Genomic DNA, 17,341 nt, shown 5'->3' with positions numbered 1-17,341 from the left:
GGACTGGTTTGCTCTTTTTGCCTTCCAGCGTTGAGCTCTCCTGTTCTGAAAAGATAGCCCTGAATCGCTCTTCATCGCAGGTGAGTTCAATGCTCCCCCATCCATGCTCTCAGAGGAGCCTACACTTCCGTCTATTGGAGGCTGCCCCCTACATCATCGGGAGAATCCCCACCATTCATTCCTTCAGAGCTCAGCTGCTCATTGTAGTCCTGCATGTCTGACTCCTAACCCAGTGAGACGATAGGTGAACATTTGCTGAATGAATGAATACATCGCCAGAATCGCTCAAATTAAACAAGTAACCAAATCCTCACCAGAATGGCAAGAATCTCATTGTCTCCAGGTTAATCACCTGTCTTGCACTTCGCCGCGCTCACCCTGAAGTCCTCCCTCTGTCTTCCCCTCAACCTCACCCAGTCCTCATTATTTTTGCCACCAAGTGCTCCAAACCTCTCTCGAGTACTTGGTGGCTAAGAGAACACTGGTGTCTCTCTGGATGAGCAAAAAGAGAGTACACTGTGTGCGTAGACACCGTTTCCGTTTTCCCCTCTTCCTACATCCTGAGCATAATGGTTGCCAGCATGCTTTTCCAAACCATGCTGGGTCAGCCTCTGTCCTCAACCACTCAACTCCCACCTGGGCTGAGGAGTGAATACAAAACTTCAGAGAGGGTAAAAAGGTCAGAACTAAACTTTTTGGCCCAATGCAATGGTTTAGTGTTTAAAATCATCACCTTACACGCACTGGGATCCCATATGGGCGCCGGTTCATGTCCTGGCTGCTCACTTCCCATCCAGCTCAATGCCTGTGGCCCAGGAAAGCAGTAGAGTACAGCCCAAGGCCTTGGGACCCTGCATCCATGTGGGAGACCTGGAAGAGACTCCTGGTTCCTCCAACAAAAATAAATAAACCTTAAAAAAAAAAAAAGAGAAAGAAAACTCTTGCAAAACCAAGATTTGTGCAAAGAGAGGCTGAGAATACCAGTATTTTATTGGGAAAGCTAACAAGAGACTTTGAGCGACTGTTACCCTAGAGGGAAATGAGTTTGGAAGCAAAATGAAATCAGACTTCAACAGGAACTTTGCTAAGGGACTCTGTTTTCCACAGATCACCACTACAGCAGTCGCCAGTTTGAAGTCAGGCAGGGTGGTGGGGGTCCCTGGAAGCCCTTCCTGGAATTCTGTGCTCAAGGTCAGCTGTGGCCTTTCTAGGACCCAAGTTGCAATGGAGCTATTTTCATCTGCCCTAAAGGAGCCAGTTCCGGGAGGATGGGAAAGCACAGCTCCTAAAGAAGGAAATTGACTAGGTCAGGATGCCCTGGGGCAACACTGTGAGCCAGACAATGGTCCTCAGTGTTGAGAATGCCAGGGTTAAGTAGAAATCTCAGCAAAGGCGGTAGGGCTAAAACGGCAGTGGCTTCCCAAAGCCCCGGGACTGCTTCTTGCACCGTTTCTAACCCTGTTCATTGCAAGAGGCCTGGGGGACCAAACCTAGTCTTGGTTAGCATTAATATTTAATGCCTACTCGTGGTTAGTGTTGCCATTTCACTGGAAACTTGTCTGAGGTTCTTGGCTAGTAAATGTAACATCAGTGCCATGACACCTGTCACTCTACTCTCCCAGGTCCTCCCAGAAGGACCCATGAAGTTGACTGGAGTAAGGGTGAAATAGCCTAGGCTCCATTTGTTCCTCTCCAGAAACAGAATCAAACGGAGCACGCATGTGGCATATATACAGCACTATCTCTGAGGATCACCATACAGGAAGTCCAAGGTGTCCTCTCGTCTAGCCTGGGCAACTCCTCCCAGCGGCTGACAACAGGAAGGGCTGTGCAGAGACCGCAGGGCTGCAGAAAGAGCCTGAATAGGAGAGGAGTCCTGGGAGGGTGGCAAGGGCTCTAGGCTGGGACAAAATCTGGCTTCTCTAGTTAGTGCATGACAAGAAAGGCGGAGAAGGAGGAATAAACTAGAGATAATCGGATAAGTGAATGCCTTCTCCTACCTCCCTGATTTTACCAAGACAAAATGTGATCGTGGTATGATAGAACATTAACACACATAAAGTAGCAGCGATACCAATGTTTTCTAGAAATTGTTACATTCTTGGGAGGTTGACCCTCCAGATCAAAATGTTTGATAGATTGCCTCCCCCTGAAACTGGTGGAAGGAGTTACTTTGGAACCCAAAAACTGGGTCCACTTATCTGACATGCCCCAACACCAGGATGATGAGGATAGTAGCTGTTTATTGCCAAGTTCAGAGCGAGGAGTAAGGCACTAACACTCTGTCCTAAGACTCAGCAAGAAAGTAAATGCAGTGAGTCTTCAAAAATCTTTTTAAATTGTGTATTTGAAAAACAGAGCAACAAACGAAACGGGAGAGACGGAGGGAGATCTTCCATCTTCTGGTTCACTTCTTCACGGGTTGCAAGAGCTAGGTCTGGGCCAGGCCAGAACCAAGGGACAAGAACATCATCCTAGTCTCCCCCATGGGGATAGCAGGGCTCCAGTATTTGGATCATCTTCTGCTACCTGCCCAGGCTTCTAAACAGGAAGCTGCGTTGTAAGCAGAGCAGCCAGGTCACGCACAGGCACGCTCCTGAGGGATGATGGATGGTGTTGCAAGCAGCAGCTGCATGACTGCATCGCAACAGCAGCCAGGAAGCGATGGGCTGTCTGCTCTGATTGGTCCACAGGCCACATGACCTTCGATGGATCCGTGACAGGGGCCAGAGTGTTGCTTTGGAATGGCCAAGGTCTGTGAGGGAGGACTGGCTGACTGGCCCAGTGAGGGGTGCCGTCACCCCAGCGTGGAATGGCCAAGGTGAACACCAGTCTGTCTGGGACAGAGACTGGATGTTAGACTTTAATTTTGGGACCTGAGAGTTCTGCAAAAACTCTCAGAATTGAGGTATTAGCTATGTGAACTATATGGTCCATGGATTAGAGTTCATGGGATTCAAGGTCTCTTACCCTCGTGTCGTTCCCAGAGTTTAATGAGTTAATCTTTACAGGAAGAAGTATGGGGGTCCCAATAAATTAAATATCAAAGGTATCAGGGTAAAGACACTCAACTTAATTCCCGAGATATATTTTTGGTATTCAGATGGCCAAGCCTAACCATTGGGATATCTTGGGGTTCTGTGTGGTTCTCATTGGTCAGATCACCCAACTTCATCAGAAACTTGACAAGGAAGCCTACACTGGGATGCAGCAAGATAAGCCCCAGTTCACTACACTGGCATCACATACTGTGGAGTGCCAGTTCAGGTCCTGGCTAGTTCACTTCTAATACAGCTTCCTGCTAAGGTACCTGGGAATGCAATGGGAAATTGTTCAAGTGCTTGGGCCACATAGGAGATCAGGATGGAGTTTCTGATATCTGGCTGTGGCTTGGTCCAGACCTCCCTGCTGCAGCCATTTAGGGATTTAACCAGAAGATAGAAGATCCTTTCTCTCTCCCTCCCTCCCTCTCTCTCATCTCCTCCCTCCCTACCTCTCTCTCTCTTACTCTATTTCTCTCTCTGCTACTTTTTGAAACAAATAGATGCATCTTTTTTTTAAAAAAAGGATAGTTCAACATTTAAAAAAACAACTCAACAAATTTCAGTCTTTACCTAGCTCTCTACTCTTCAACCCTAGGCTCCTGCCATTATCCAATGCATTATCCTAAACAATCCAAGCTCTTTCTCATCACTGGATTATTGCAAACTCCAAGTCCTCAAGTTAGAATACTTGGTGTGACCATCCCCACCCCATGTCGTAGGTCAACACTCAGAATGTAGAGATGATCTCACTTGTATCAGATCTTCCACAGAGCAGGTGCTCAGAACTTGCTGGATGAATTCACCGTTCCCCTTGCTGTGCCCCTGCTTGCTTTCTCGTCGCTATTGAGATGGAGATCGTTCTGACCTCATCTTGGGTGATGCCACAGAGATTAGCTAACTAATGATGGTGACATTCTTGTGCGGATGTGTCACAGAAACAGCCGACAGTATAAAGAGCCAAAGTGACAACAGAGAGAGAGAGAGCCCTTCGACCCCAGCGGGGTCCCTAGGACGATCAGGTGCCCCAGTTTTTGCCCTTGACCCACTCAGTCCATGTCTACCCCTTGGTCTCCATGTCTGCTACCCCTGCTGTCTTCTCTTGGCAGACACACAACCCAGCATCCAGCCTGGAGTTTGAGACCCATGTCTGCATCTTCCTCTGGCTTCCCCTTTCCCAAATCACGTAGTGGGAGCTTGGCATATGAAGAAAGGTGTTTACTTGATTTTTCTCTAAGATGGAGAAACACAGTGGAACAGTCACTGGTGGCGAAAAAAAAAATTAAAGAAAAAGACCAGTACCAGCAGATCATTAAAAAAATATATATGTTAATGATCCTGTTTAAAAAAAAAATTAATCTGGGCCTTTCGCTGATAGATTGCTGGAATCTCAGGCCACTCAGAAAGACAAATGCATGAAGCTGTGTTTTTACCTCTGACTTCATTGAAGGCCTTGGCACCGCAGCATGCCAAGCGTTACTGTCCCCTGGGTAACTTCAGTGCCCATGCAGACTAATACTTACAAGCAAAGAATTATAACCCACTGGTGTATCCTACAACTGACTTATGGGACTGTGATTATCATTTCTTTTCTTTTAAGAAACAAAGCAAGGACCAATATTGCAGCATAGGGGGTCAAGCCACTGACTTCAGTACTGGCATACTGTAAGGGCTCTGGTTCAAATCCTGGCTGCTTCATTTCCAATTCATCTCCTTGCTAATATACCTGGGGAAGCAGCAAAAGATGGGCCAAGTGCTGGGACCACTGAACCCACCTGTGAGGTTTGGAGGGTACTTCTGGCTCCTGGCTTCAGCCTGGCTCAGTCCTGGCGGTTGTGGCCATCGGGGGAGTGAATCAGTGGATGGAAGCCCTCTCTCATGTTTCATGCTCTCTCTGTAAAACTCTGCCTCAGAAATACATTTTAAAAAACCAAAACAAATAATTTATTAGTGTACTTCTCATATAACAGTTGGGAGTAGGGCCCAGCGAAATAGTGTAGCAGTTTAAGTCTTCGCCTTGAACCTGCCAGGATCCCATATGGGCGCCGGTTCTAATCCTGGCAGCCCTGTTTCCCATCCAGCTCCCTGCCTGTGGCCTGGGAAAGCAGTCAAGGACGGCTCAAGGCTTTGGGACCCTGCACCCATGTGGGAGGCCTGGAGGAAGTTCCTGGCTCCTGGCTTCGGATTGGCTCAGCTCCAGCTGTTGCTACTGCTAGGGGAGTGAATCATCAGAGGAAAGATCTTCCTCTCTGTCTCTCCTCCTCTCCGTATATCTGATTTTCCAATTAAAAAAAAAAATAAATCTTTTTGAAAAAAAAAGAGTTGGGGGTAAGACTTATTTCAACAGTATGTGAATTGCATTTATGTTATATAACTATAATTTTCTTTCAATAAAATGTTATGTGTACATATGAAGTAGGGCATGTAAATGTAAGATACATTTCTTATTGTGGAATATGACCAAAAGTTTGGAAGAAATCGAAGTGTGTACAATAAAATACTTTTAAATTTTATTTGAAAGAGAATTTCACATTTTATTTTACATTTGTTTCTTTCAGAATTTCTCTGACATGCGTAGAGAAACGGAGGGTGAGAGAGAGAGACTCTATGTACCAGTTCACTCCCCAAATCTGTAACAGCTGTGGCTGAGCCAGGCCAAAGATCAGAGGCAGTAACTCCATCTGCCACGTGGGTGGCAGGGGCCCAAGTAGGCAGCCCCGTTGTCCTTTACCTCCCAGGTTCGTGGCAGGGAGCAGGAGCAGAGGCCGTGCAGACAGGACTCAAACTGGCTGTCTGGAGATGCTTGCTGGCACAGTACTGGCCCCTCAATGAGATGATCTTCAGCCCTAGAAGTGAGAAACAGGTGGTTGGTGCGGCAGTGGAGACACCTCTTGGGATGCCCGCATCCCGTCTCTGCGGCTCCAATCCCAGCTCTGACTTAAGCTTCCTGCACCCTGGGGGGTGGGGGTGACAGGTGACAGGTCAAATACTTGGGTCCCAGGCTGAATTCTAAGGTTCTTTGTTTTGTCCTGATCAATCAGCGGAGATCTGTCTGTGTCTTTGTCTTTCAAACAAACTTTTTGAAAAATTTTGGTTTTTTTTTTTTCCTCAGGAAGGAAAAGAGTTTCTGATACATGAGGCAGTGTTGGTGAATCCTGGTGGTATTATACTGAACAAAGGAAGCCAAACACACGAGGACAAAGCTGTCTGACACCACTTAACAAGAGCTGCCTGGAGCAGTCAATTTCATGCAGAAGAAATGAACTGGATGGTAACTGCCAGGAGGGCAGGAGATTGTTTCCTGGCACACCGTTTCAGAGTTGGTAAAAAGATAAAAAGATCAGTGGTTGGATGAGAGCGTTAGTAGTAGAACAGTGTGGATGTGCTTAATGCTGTTTCATGCACTTAATACAATCTACTTAATATCCTTTCACATAGTTAAGGTCATAAAAGCTATGTGTATTTCATGACCATTAGTTTTAAAAGCCACAGGAGAAGCTGATCCGGCCCTGCTTGTGCCAGCAGCAGGAACTGTTGTAACTGCTGCCCCCTGCCGTCCCATTCCCACAGCGCAAGCATGTCGACCTCACGGCTCACGCCATCGTTTTAAGATGTATTTCTTCCTTTATTTATTTGAACGCTAGAGTGACAGAGACAGAGAGAGGGGCACACAGATCTACCCTCCTATAGTTCACTCCCAAATGGCCAAAATTGCCATGGCTGGACCAGGCCAAAATCAGGAGCTCAGGTAAGGACCGACAACTGCCTGTTGACCAAACGGAGTCAATTAGTCTAAACCTGTGGTTACAGGCAAAGGAGAAGACCCCATGAACATGGGATCACAAAGTTTGAATTTTTCAGAATTGTCCTAACTTTAAAAACTCTATTCTGATTTTCTATAAATTATGAAACTATCCTAGAAGTGTCAAAATTTCTTTTTCCAAACCATGCCTACAAGGAAGACTCTCACATATAAAATCAGTTTTAAAAGATCTTTTGGTAGATAACAGGTCCATATCTTTTGTTTAAAAAGATGTGATTAGTGAATCCAAGTTTTTGGAAAAGATAAACCATTTTAGCTAGTTCTAATATGCAATTCCAGAGCTACAACTTCATTCCTTTTATGTTAAGATGTGGCCAGACCTTTGAGGGACCAAATGTCCCTATAATAAATGGTATTTCTTCTTCTTTATTATTATTATTATTAATTACATTGCATTATGTGACACAGTTTTATAGGTTACTGGGATTCCTCCTACCCCTCCCCAAACCCTCCCCCCATGGTGGATCCCTCCACCTTGTTCCATTACCACAGTTCAAGTTCATATGAGATTCTTTCATTGCAAGCATATACCAAGCACAGAGTCCAGCATCTTATTGTCCAGATAAGTTCAATGGCTTGTTGGGGAGACCATCTCTGGTCTGAAAGTAGAGCCGGCAGAATATCATCCCGATCAATTAAAAGCCCCAACATAACATCAGCAACAATTTATAACATTATGGCATTAATTGACATAGTATTGAGTAACCAACATGTTGAAAAAAAAAAATGCAAGTTCTTTAACACATCCTGCAACTCCTTCACTGACATTTCAACTTTAGCTTATATACAACCAGGTTCTGTACACCTTAAAATGGCTATAGATTGCTATTCAGCTGTCTCCTATTTTAATGCTTCAAGAATCTATTGTAGTTTCTCTGCTGAAAGTTAAATTTTGATGAAGAGAAGGAAAGGCAGTTGCGTGAGTCAGCTTCCAAAGTCAGGTCCAGGGCAGTGTTTCGCAACTGCCTTGTTACTGGCTCACCCTTAGAGAGGGTTTTAGTTTTTCTGGCAGGCAGAGGGACTCAGAAAAAGAGACGGCTCCTATCAGCTGGTTTATTCCCAGAATTCCTTCCATAGTTGGGCTATGCTTGGCTGAACTTGGGCCTGGGAACACAGTCTGAATCTCCCAAATGAAGGTCAGAGACTTGAGCCAGCATTGGGGTCTCTCGGGGTCTTTATTAACCACAAGTTGGAACTGAAAATAGAGTCAATTACTGTTCTGGGGCACTCCAATGTGGGATGCAAATGGAGCTAAATGCCAGCCCGGGGACATTGTAATTTCTCAAATACAGTATAACTTTTTTGGTGTACTATGTGTGTGTATCAGTGCTTTTGTTACAAAAAGAATGAGGTGTGGTTTTTTGTTTTGTTTTGCTTTTTTTTTTTCAATCCTCCAAGATCAATCCTTCTGCTCTGGGAGCAACATATCCCCTCCCCTTCACTGAGAAAGCAGTTGAGAAATCATGATGCAGAAGGAAAAATCATCCAAGAAAACCAGAGACGTTGAAGACAAACTCCCGTGTGGTGCTACCTTGCTTGTGCAAGCCAGGCTGTGTGTTTCTGCAACCTGGACAGCCAACTCCAGGCTGCTAGAGCAGAGCCAAGCCTACGTTTATCCTTTCACTTGGCATTGTCCCATTCTCCTGGTATTACCGGTGCCTATGTGAATGGGCCCCCAAGAAATATTCCTAAACAAGGCCTATAACTTGGTCCCATGTGTGATGCACTATGGAACAGTTCAAATGTCCCAGAAGATAGTCAGGGATTAGTCTAGAGGGCTGTGCGATGGCTTGCACTTATCACCTGTCATGATGGAGGGAGGCCTGGCATCAGCAAACACGCGACTGGCAGAAAGGGGCAAGGTGAAGTAGTTCCATCCCGTCCTGGAAGGCCACGAGACGCAAAGCACTTGGCTGGAGTTGATGTTGGGTTTTTTTTCAATAATTCTGGTAGTCACAAACTGCTGGATTTTAAGAGTCCCGCAGATGAAAACTAAGAGAAGATAAACAATGATATTGAAAATCCAGCGCAGCTAAGAGCCACAGACAACAGACTGCCCCCCCCCCCCGATAAATGCAAATCTAGATGAAGGTAAGATAAGGTCATGCCAGCTAAGGTTGTCCGAGGAAACAAGAAAGAATTCTATAAATATAACTAGGGGAAAAAACAATGTTTATCTTAGCTGATGAGATCACCACACACGGCTCATGATAGGGATCTTATTTCGCCTCTTTAATTGAAGCTTGGAAGAGAGCAAAAACGAGAGCGGAAGACTCCTGACCCCCAAGGTTCCAAGAAGTTACCTGATGTTTACTGAAACGCAGAAGTCATTACCACTCGATAGTATCCATCATGACCGTGGTCTATGATTTCACTGATGTGCCAGCTCCCACCTCAGCATTAGCCGGCTCATGGCTGCCCACACCGAGAAACAGGGCGCAAGAGAGGCCAGTCGCCAGGAGCTGGACACAAACCCACAGTAGAAAGGCTGAGCAGACTTGCAAGATGGACTTGCCAGCAGATTCCTTTGTCTCTGACAGAGCCAAGGGGAGGTGCGGAGACACCCACCGCTCCCGGGTGCCAGCTGTGTGCCTGTAGAGCTCTGGGTGTTGGGAGCGTGGCAGTGAACAAGACAGCTCCCCCACCATCTCAAGGAGTTTTCATTTGGAACTAGAAGAGGGAGGCTTGGGGAGTAACTGGAGAGAGATGACATACATATTGACTATGTGTGAGATAATTTCATGTACTGGTAAGTGCCACACAGAAAGTAAAATGGAGATACTGTAGCTCACAAGGTTAGGGCAGGTCTGTCCAAGCAGGTGTGACTGAAGTTGCAACCCCAGGGGCAAATGTTGGGCCTGGCTGTTAAAGAGGAATAGATTCACATCGGAGTACCTGAGTTCAACTTCAAGTGTCATTCCACAGCCAAGCTTCCTATGAATGCAGACCCAAGGCAATACCTGGATGGCTTGGGTCCCTAGGTCCCTGCCATTGAAGGACTATATTCCTTGTCTCACTTCTCCTGGCTTTTTCCTTGGGCCTCACCCAACCCTGGTTGTTGCAATGTTTTGGGGAGTGAGCCAACATTTCAACATTGAAAAATTTGTTTGAGGGGCAGGAGAACAAGAGAATGAGGGAGAGAGATTTTCCATTTGCTGTTTTACTGCAACAGCTGGGACTGAGCCAGGTAGACGTCAGAAATCTGGAACCCAATCCAGGTCTCTCACATGGGTGGCAGGGAACCAAGTATTTCAACCATCCCGTGCCGCCACCCATGGTAAATGTTAGCAGAAAACTGGATCAGAAGTAGGTTTAGAACAGGAGGCTGGGGGGTTCTGATTCGGGAACCATCATTCCCAGTGTCACCTAGGCACTGCACCAAGCGTCTGCCCCTGAAATGCGTTTTAAAGGTAAAATGGAAAGGACTCAAGGATCAGGCCAATGGGAGAAAGCAGAGTTAATGATAAGGTTTTTTTGTCTTGAGCAACCGGGCAAATAATGATTCTATTTACAAACAGTCATTCGTCTGTAGGACGCTTACGACCCAGCACTTTGTGATGTCCCGTGACCAAGGTAGGTACCACCATTATTTTTTCAAAAATAGCATTGACGTCCCTTACCCACAGTTTGACTTGCTGAACCTTTTCTTACCTGCAGTCAACGATTATCCAAAAGCATGAGATGGAAAATTCCAGAGGTGTCACGCTAAAAGGCCATGTGAGGTGGCAAGGAGCAATCAAGCGTGGCCCCGGGTGAGGCGGCAGTAGTGTGACCTCACCAGGAAGACAGAGGGAACTGGAGGAGATCTGGCCAACAGAGCCAGGGTGGGTGGAGACTGTCAGGCAGGGGGGTTCTGGGGAGCTTTGCTGAGAAGAGGAGATGATGGGAATAGGTGTTTAACACAGTCAAGACACCTTCATCTCAAATCACACCTAGCCCCATACCCAGTCCCAGCTCTCGACTTCAACTTCCTGTGGACCATGGGAGGTAGTGGGGACAGCGTGATTAGATGGCAGATCTCTCTTTCTCTCTCTCTCTCTCACACACACACACACTGCTGTTGTTATAAAAACGCAAGTCACGTTCTGAGAATGAAAACACTCCTAATTAATTACAGATCCATTTGCGAAAGGGGCAGATCATGATGAAACCCAAATCAATCCCCCCCTGTTTAGAAGGAGGCTTGGAAATGTAAGGAGTTAAGGTCATTTGGGCAGCACTGAGCAGAACAAATGACCGAACACAACAGTTGCAGAAAGTCTTAACAAATCTTGTCTCCACATATACGGTGTGTGCAAAGCTGGCCACAGACACATCACGCGAGGTATGTCACAGAACGTGGCCATGAACCTGAAGGTAAACCTCTCGTCGGTGTGAGTCCACCTGCGCAGGTTCCACTTAGAAGGCTGGCAGGGGCCTAGAAAGACAGCCCAACAAATGTTTCGGCAAAGACTATTCTGGGATTGCAGGCTACTATGCAACAGAACTATTAGGACGTTAGGCAGCTTCAGGAAGCTTATTGTTAAGCAAGGGAAATGAGGAGGATCCTTTGTCGTCCATGGCTTAGGCGTTTGGGGTCCTGTCCATCAAGGCAAAAACCTAAATTGAATTCTTAGATCCTGGCTTTAGCAAAGGCCTCAGCCCACCCCCACAATTGCAGATGGAATCTCTCTGTCTTTCTGTCTCAAATAAGTAAATAAAATTAAAAAAAAAATGATAAAAGAAGTAAAATGTGTGGTTCTCCAAGCTCTCTGGCAGGTGGCAGCCAGGACGCTTGGTCTACCGTCTCACCCCATCCAAGTCCACTACTTCACAACCACGCGACCTTACGCGAGTTTCTAAGACTCTGCCTAACATACAATAATCATCTCCTGCTCATGCAATTGCTGTGAAGAGTAAATGAGTTGATATGTTTAAAACAGAAAAATCCCTGCATAGACTAAATACCACCAAGCAGTGAGTGTTAATAATATTAAGGGCCAATGTGGTAGCATATCAGGCTAATCCTCCTCCTCCCTTAAGTACCAGCATCCCATGTGGATGCCAGTTTGTGTCCCAGCTGTTCCACTTCTGATTCAAGTCTCTGCTTGTGACCTGGGAAAGCAGTCAAGGAGGCCCAAGCCCTTGGGACCCTGCACCCACGTGGGAGAGCCAGAGGAAGCTCCTGGCTCCTGGCTTAAGATCAGATCAGCTCCCACAAATACAGCCATTTGGGAAGCAAACCAGCAGATAGAAGATCTCTCTCTCTTTCTCTCTCTCTCTCGTCTTTCCTCCTCCACAAAATCAGCTATAGGAACTGATCCGTTCCCAAACCAGAAACCAGCATGACTGGAAATTCTCAGACCCGAGCACGGTGTAGCACATCAGGGCACTGCAGAGCACAGCCGCATCCCAAACCAAAGCGTGGGATCACTTCTGACTTGGCTTTCTGTTAATGCAGTCTTAGAGGCAGCAGATAACAGCTCACAAGCTTGGGCCCCTTCCACCCGTAAAGGCAACACCAGATTAAAATTCTGGGCTCCCTGGTGTGGTTTGACCCAGCCTTAACTGTTACAGGCATTTGGGTATGAACCAGCAAATGGAAGACCTGTCTTTATCTATGTCTCTCTCTCTCTCTCTCTCTCTCTTTCTCTCTCCTTTCCTCCTTGCCTCTGTCACTTTCTTTCCAGAAGATGAGAAGTAAATAAAAAGTATTTTTGAAAATTAAAAAAGTTCAAGCTCCCTAGACCTTTGTATCCACCTGTGTTAGGAACAGATGGCTCTAACAAAACCGATCAAGCAGCCCTCACTCACCGGCCTTACCTAATGAGGATCCTTCTGTTAGCAGTCAACAGCAGCAGAGACTTCAATAGGCTTCCCGTTTGGTGGTGGTGGTGGTTGTTATTGTGTGTGCCGGGTGGCCGATATTGGGGGAACTGTCTTTGAACCAAGAGAAAGTTTCCTTGGGGGTCTGGCATGTTAGCCTAGCAGCTCAAGTCCTCACCTTGCACATGCCAGGATCGAATATGGGCACCGGTTCTAATCTCAGTGGCCCTGCTTCCCATCCAGCTCCCTGCTCGTGGCCTGGGAAAGCAGTAGTGGACGGCCCAAAGCCTTGGGACCCTGTACCCACATGGGAGATCCAGAAGAGACTCCTGGCTCCTGGCTTTGGATCTGCTCAGCTCCGGCCGTTATGGCCACTTGGGGAGTGAATCAATTGGACGGAAGATCTTTCTCTCTGTCTCTTCTCCTCTCTGTATAAAAATAAAATAAAGCTTAAAAAAAGTTTCCTTTCCTCCTGGCTTCAGATCAGCTCAGCTCCAGTTGTTACAGTCATTTGGGAAGTGAATCAGCAGATGGAAGAGCTTTCAGCTTTCTCTCTGTCTCTCCTTCTCTCTATAAATCTGCCTTTCCATTAAAAATAAATCAATCGGGAGGGGTAGGGGGAATCCCAGAGCCTCTGAAACAGTGTCACATAATGCAATGTAATTAATTTTAAAAAATCAATCGATCTCTGATAAGCAAACAAATAAATAATCAAGCCCTAGGGGAGTAAAAATGACTGGTTTAACATCTCATAGGAGGAATGTCGTGAGTCTGGTCATAGTTGAGGTCCAAAGCCTGTGGTGGAGCTGACTTCAGAAAGAAGTAAGGATGATACGGCTAGAGTGAGGCTAGCCAGGCACAAAGGAGAGAAAGCCACCCGATGGTAGGAGGTTGTTCTGAGCACCGAGCAGAAGCTGTGAGCCAAGATCAGCGGAAACATTGCATAGAGAAACGGGAATGGGATAAGGCAGAATGTTCCAGCTGACACACAGCCCGGGGCTGTGTTGCTCTGAGAAGTTTTCAGTGTTCAAGCCATGCAAACAATTGAATTTCACCATCAAGAGGGCCCCCTCCCTTCTCCTGGCCTCTCACACCCTGATCTTGGCAGGAATTCCTCCGGGCCTGTAAGATTTCCCTCAGCCCTCTGGGAGAGAAGGAAGAACACTTCGCTTCCTGGGCCTCAGTGTTCCGCTTCCGGGACCGGAGGGGCAGTGGGTTCCATGTCCTGGTCAGAGGCTTGGCCCTTGGCAAGGGCAGTCTCGTTTCTGGGAACGGGTGTGCCTGGCAGCTGCCTTGGGCCTTTGCTGCCCTGCAGTCTTCTCTTGGCAGGCAGAGGCTCTCCCCGTTGGGCTGTCACGGTCATGTGCTTAGGGTTTTGCACAGCTGCCTGGGGAAGAGGAGTGAGGGAGAAACTGGGACCGAGTTCCTGCTTCGTCCTGACCATATATGAGGCTAAACAATGATTACTGGCAAGACAAGAAGTCCATCGAAGCATTCTGTCCCGGAGTAGTAACCCTAGTTATATAACAAACCACCTCTCACCCTACTTTGGAACTTCTTCACCCCAGAGCCTTGTCTGCATGTCCCACAACATGCTTCCATGAGCATCCTCAGCCACCCCCCACCGAGCCCACACACTCACTTTCACGTTCACACAAACAGAATGTGTACATTGCCAGACTCACACACAACAAGAGCATTTTAATCAACTCAATAACTTGTGTACATTATGTTGAATGAAAGAGGTTTTTTGTTCCAGAAAGTACCAATGGTTCTAGTAGCTTGCACATAGAAGCACAGCACACACTCATACACACACCACCACCACCACTACCACCATTTTTATACTTTTTTTAAGATTTATTTTATTTTTATTACAAAGTCAGATATACCGAGAGGAGGAGAGACAGAGAGGAAGATCTTCCATCCAATGATTCACTCCCCAAGTGACCATAAAGGCCAGTGTTGAGCCGATCCTAAGCCAGGAGCCTGGAGCTTCTTCCAGGTCTCCCACACAAGTGCAGGGTCCCAAGGTTTTGGGCCATCCTCAACTGCTTTCCCAGGCCACAAGCAGTGAGCTGGATGGGAGGTGGGGTTGCCGGGATTAGAACTGGCGCCCATATGGGATCCTGGCACGTTCAAGGCGAGGACTTTAGCCACTAGGCCACGCCGCCGGGCCCATTTTTATACTGTTTTTAAAACTTTGTTTAAAGACAGAGAAAGACACACACACATACACACACACACACACACACACACGCAGATCGCCCATCTGCTCATTCATTCCCTAGACACTCGCAATGGCTGGGGATGGGCCGGCCAACACCAGTGGCAAGGAAATCAGCAAGGATCTCACACAAGGGCAGCAGGAATCCACCTGAACCCTAACTTGTTGCCTCCTGGGGTATATACAAACAGAAAGCTAAAACTGGAATAGAGCCAGAACTTGAACCCAGGAACTCTGATGAAAGAAACAACTATCTTGGTGTTCCGCTGTGGGGTTGGGGCGAAAGGAGCCCTCTGCAGTGTGGCAGCTGCAGGAGGTGACCAGGCCAGGCTGGACCCAATGCTGGAGACTCAGGCCATGGTCACTGCCACCACCCAGTGACCAAGTCCTAGGCTTTGGGTGGTCAGTGCTTCTATGTGGTACATATCTCTGCCTGCTGGCCACCCAGCAGCGAGCTCTGGGATTTTTAGGGTATGTAATTGCTGCCTAGGGACATCCATGGATTAGGCCAGTGTGAGTGTAGGTGAGGGATGAATTCTGGGTGATTAACAGTCACGGGGTCACGGAACTTCCTGGCAAGCGTGGGAACTGAAACCAGGTCTCTGCCCCCACTGAGCCATGTGTGAGCAGTGCCTGGGTATGGATGAGCCTTGGCTAGGCTGAAACATTCAACAATAAGAATGGGAATGGACTGAAGGCCAGTCGGGAAAGACCACTGTTACTGCCAGGACAGGAGGTGGACTAAGTAGTGCTGGCCCATGGACCCACCAGTATGTGCAAGATCTGCCATTGGGAGAGGTTCTGATGGAGGAGCTTGGGAAACTCCTCTGGCAGGACACAGTCCCTGCAGCTGAGCGCAAGAACCGTGATAGCGAGCAACCCAGACCAGGCCAGAGAAAAATACCCATTGGCATACATTTGGCATAGGTCGGGGGCAGACCATGCTGAACCAGTTCACATCCCCCACTGGCAAATCTGAGCACCAGAACAGAGTGTGGGTCAGGCCAGGTTCGATCACAACACATACCAGTGTACATTACGGAATGCCAAGGTGAAGCGAGCCGTACCAGATGTGGCCGCAGGGCCCAAACAGCATACGTGAGAACCAGGGAGGGAGGGGGCAAAGCTGGCAGGGGGAATGTGGGCTTCCCTGCTGGATAGCTACTCCCACTAGAGAGCATGAGTTGGGATGGGGGCAGACCAGACCAGGCAGGGCTACAATACTTGAGGGCCTCATGTGAGCTAGATCAGGGAAAAAGCCAGGCTGGGCTGACTGTTCCTACTGGTGCAAGCATAAATCAGAGTGGGTGAGGGTTGCTTGGGCTTTGCATCAGCTGGCAGAGACTGGCACTGGGCTAAATCTGTCAAGTTAAACTCCAGATCCACCTGGAGAGTGCATAAGCTGGGAGTGGGAGTGGGCTAGTTAGGGAAAGAGTGGGCACCTCCCTCTTGGGTTGCCACTCCCACTGGACAGCATGTAAACCAGGACAGGGACAGGGGCGGCTAGACAGAAAGGCACCCGCCAGTATGTGTGTGGGCTGGATAGTAGGGCTGGATGGGTTGAACTAGGCTTCAATGCCCATTGACATGTATGAGAGTTGAATGGACTGTGGGACAGACTGAACAAGTCTACAGTACATAGTGGCAAACATGGGAACCAGGGTAGGGGGCAGGCCTGGTGGGGGTTGCAGATCCCACTGGTTTGCATGAAGGCTGAGTATGAAGTGGGCAGAATCAGGCTGGACTGCAACACCCACTGGTTTGTGTGGAAGACAGGGCTGGAAATAGAACTGACCCAGTAATTGCAACCACCAGCATGTGCATAAGCTGATTGGGGTGACGGACTGTGCCGGACCCTGTACTGGCAAGCACACACAAGAATCAGGTCTGATATGTAGACAATGAGATGCTGGACTGTCTGACATTGTCTGTACCAACAGTGTCGGGGTACACTTAAATACAAGACTGATAGAATTATGATTCCTTATGAAGGACTACACCACTGTAGGAAAATGGGGAAAATCTGTCGGGGGTGGGAGTTTGGGGGGAATCCCAGCCTATACATAATTATACCACATAATTCAAAATTCAAAATAAAAATATATTAACAACAACAACAACAACAGCACAAGAATCAGGTCTGGGATCACCTCAAACGAAGTTTCTTTGGGGATCCCTCCAACTGAACTGCTGATCTCAGAACCCCAACCATGAAGACTATGTCAGCCAGTGGATTTGAAGAGATTTCATCGTGATTGGAACGGCGAGGTTGGCATCAATTCAGAAATGTTGAACTATCAAAACTGCTTGAGCAGGACCCTCGGAGCGTGCCCCACATTGGAGACCTGGGATGGGTGGGAGGATGGGTGGGGCTTCTCCCTTTGTTTCTCCCCTGACCCCAGATACAGAAAAAAAAAAAAGAAGATATGAGTGTGGAAACCATGA

This window comes from Ochotona princeps, chromosome 27 (assembly GCF_030435755.1).
Source record: "Ochotona princeps isolate mOchPri1 chromosome 27, mOchPri1.hap1, whole genome shotgun sequence".
NCBI lineage: Eukaryota > Metazoa > Chordata > Mammalia > Lagomorpha > Ochotonidae > Ochotona > Ochotona princeps.
Note: the sequence above shows the minus strand (reverse complement) of the source record.